Source organism: Poecilia latipinna, unplaced genomic scaffold (assembly GCF_001443285.1).
Source record: "Poecilia latipinna isolate Pla-1442-1.1 unplaced genomic scaffold, P_latipinna-1.0 Scaffold740, whole genome shotgun sequence".
Taxonomy (NCBI): Eukaryota; Metazoa; Chordata; class Actinopteri; order Cyprinodontiformes; family Poeciliidae; genus Poecilia; species Poecilia latipinna.
Window position 1 is genome coordinate 87,057 of NW_015113356.1, and position 3,396 is coordinate 90,452.

General features: G+C 37.2%; 1 protein-coding gene across 1 annotated transcript in view; it reads left to right on the forward strand.

Moving 5' to 3' along the window:
* The first annotated feature begins 843 nt into the window (after positions 1–843).
* The window catches only part of gcgrb (glucagon receptor b), a 69,223-nt gene continuing 66,670 nt past the window's right edge, over positions 844–3,396 (forward strand). Inside the window, exon 1 of the mRNA XM_015045699.1 lies at positions 844–1,297. The gene's annotated coding sequence lies outside the window, so the exon portion shown is untranslated. The remainder of the gene's footprint in view (positions 1,298–3,396) is intronic.

The following is a 3,396-nucleotide window of genomic DNA, read 5'->3' on the forward strand; positions in this document are numbered from 1 at the left end:
CCACATTTCCCGTCTTGCAGCAGAATTTCCCAGCTGCAGGCTTTTCAACCTCACAATGAGTCAGTTCTCACGATTTCAGATCATTTTACAGAAAGAAACCAGAGGCGGGAAGGGAGGCAGCTTCAGGATGAATTGATTCACCACATAAATCTATACTTAGTTTTACAGTAGTGTTAAGATGTTTGTTTTTTCTTCATTTATTGATTAATGCTGTTTTCAGTTGTTAATCAAGAAAGAGCTTTTTTTTGGTTTCTAATAAGTTGCTGATATGAGTAAACATTTATTTTTCTTCAAAGCTTCTGCTCTTATTTTAACTGGAAAACAATGTGACTGTGATAGTATTATTGGAAGCTAAACTTCAGCGTATTGAGAAATTTGCTTCAGATGTAGACTTATTTAAGCATTTTTATATGCAACTGTAGTATTATTATGAGCACATTATTTACACTTAATGCCTTAATGTCAAACTCCAGCTCACTCTGCTGCCCCCAATCTCACACTGAATTATTTATTGACAGCACGTGAACCCATATTGTATACTATTATGTACAATATCTTGTGTCGCAAGTGGAACCAACCTCACATAAATTATGCATTTTGCATAATGTACGTTCCATTCATTTAGTGGTTTTCAGAGAAATTTAAATTTTTATATTTTTGGTTATTGTCATTTAATAATGGCTGACTGCACCTTGATTTCATAGTGATTTGTATTACTCAAATATCTCATCGCTGGTTAAAAACAAATAAGTGAAAAATTAAAATAAAACAAACAAGTGACCAAAAACAGCAAAAATCATTCACATGCTGTGAACTATATACATTTATTTCATCCTACGGAGTTTCTAAAGGGCATTATTTTGAAAGAGTAAACCGGAAATGATCGTGTATCTTTTCAGTGGCTTTGTGCAGATGGTGGGAACGCCGACACCTCAGCATTCAGGCGCTCTCAGTCCGGCTCACTCCACTCTCCGGGTCAGCAACAGGAGCGAGAATTCATTTAGAAACCCAAGTCTTTATAAACAGAGCAAGAAAACTAAAAATAAAAAAATATATATATATGTATATATAAAATAAGAAGTTGGACTTTATCTCATTGGATCAGAGACTCTCTGTATCATCACAAGAGTTTTTCCTTTCTTTCTCTCTTTCTTTCTTGTACTTCTTGTTCATTCTGAACTCGGTTGGATGCGCTCTGGTTCTGCGGACTCTGCCTGCTGTGATGGACCGGCCCGGGAGCTGAACAGTGGGCTTGGTGTGGCCGCCAGGTGCGCACGACGAGGTCTAAACCCCAAAGGTAAAGAAACAAGCTTTCTTCTTTTTCTTTTTCTTTTCTTTTTATTGTACCTGCTTATTGCGCTCCTAAAATCCGTTCATTCATTCGTCTTTGTCGAGACGCATTGTTTCTCTGGAAACCTTAAACTTTTGATTCTCTTGTTCCGTCACCACAAACGGAGATGCTGAACTTTTTTTTTTTTTTTTGGCTGTGCTTTAAAAGCTTTTCATGCTTTCATGTAAACAGTACATATATGAATCATATCTCTGCCTGCACTCTTGTCCCACTGTGGCTGACTCTCCTGGATTCGCGCATTCTTTTTGCACTTTAATTTCCAACTGGCCTCTTAACAAATATTTCGATCATTTATTGACATCTGAATGTTTAGGTTTTTTTTTTTTTCAAAGTGATATTTATCTGCGTGCCTTAATGCTAAAGCGGCAACTCTGCATGTTGCAACCCAGCTGTTTCTTCAGATATGATAACAAATGCTGGACTTTTAACGAGTCCATTGACGTTGTTACGGCCTGTTTGTTAAAACTTATGCTGCTTACACTTGTTCTCCTGCAGGACCTACCGACTTAAAATGAGCTTACAAGCATTCATGTGTGTTTGTGCATGTTTTCATCCTGCTTCGGTATTTATTTTTCAATTTTCAGCAAACACGAGTTCCTTTCTTCCTTTTTTTTTTTTTCCCAGACATTATGTCTTGTGACCCATAACTCATTCATCTATCAAGGCAGGCAATCTCTGCCATACTTGTTTTCTCATCTGAACCGTGCAGAGAAGAGTTATGCATGCATCTGTCAGTAGAGTCTGCAGTGTAGGTTATCTCCAGGTCCTCACAGCAGCAGCAGCAGCAGCAGCAGCAGCAGCGTCTTCTTAGTAATCTACAGCCAATACGAAATAAGGGTTTCCAGCAAGGCTTCTCTTGAGACTCATGAAACTTAAAAAAAGGTTCAAAGTAGTCTGCCTTATATTCTACACACACACAAAAGAAATAATACTTTGAGCTGCTCAAACAAATTTTATTTAGTTTATTTTTGAGAGTTTTCTAAGTAACAGAAGCAAAGTCATCATGTAAATATATGTAAAACATATTTAGAACGTTTAACATTTTACCATTTAGGGTATTTTACCCTCAAACAAATACAAAGCAGTATAGCTTTTGTTTCTTGTCTTTTTTTTTTTTGTTGATAAAAATATACATTTGTTCATGTCGCTAAGCTGTGTTTGTGTCACTTGACAACGAAGGATAGAAATTCTCACACGACTGGATGTCTCAACCATTTTATTTTTAAATGCTACCCATAAAACTGCTACATCTTGATGTAGCCTAAATAAAGGAAGCATAAGAACATTTTGTTTCATGTGATGTTGTGTGTAAAATCTGGTAAACTTTGGTTTCCAAGCAAACCAAAGCATGTGAAACATACGGCTCTGCATACATTTTTGAACTTTGGACTCACATTGATTTAAAACTTAATGGGGGATACATAGCTTTTTACACCAATTTAGCCTAAACTGACTTGCTGCTGGTGTATTCAGTTGGCACCCTTTGTATTTAACCCTTTGATTATATGCACAGTTCCTAGTTCGTCTCTACTTCCATATCTTCAAACATGCCGTTTATATCCTAGGGCTGGACAATATCATAAGCGTTTCATATCAGTTGATATCAATAATTACTGATTAGTTTTTATTCTAAATATCTAAAGTACTGAAAAAGCTGGTGACATGCACTGTTCTGTTTTATTAATAGTTTTCTCTTGCGCTGTTGGACTCATTTTCTTCTTTCTCTCCACCCTGTTGTTTTTCATTTGTAAGCAGTGAAGAGTCACAGTGGTGAAACCTCAAGCTGCTGCACAAATTATTCAATAAGTTGTTGCTAGGTAACCAAAGAGTGAGTGAGCTAGTTGATGCTACAGGCCTTGCTTCGCTGTCAGTGAGAGGTCGAGTGGCTCAAGCCTTCCCTCTTCCCACATCCCCCAGAATGCTGTGCGGTTCTGGATTGGAGCTCAGTGATATTATAGAAAGTTCTGTCTATCACAATATATACATATAAAAAAAAAAAAAAAATTCCCTTCTCACCCTCCGCGGGTGGTCTCTCTCTCTCTCTC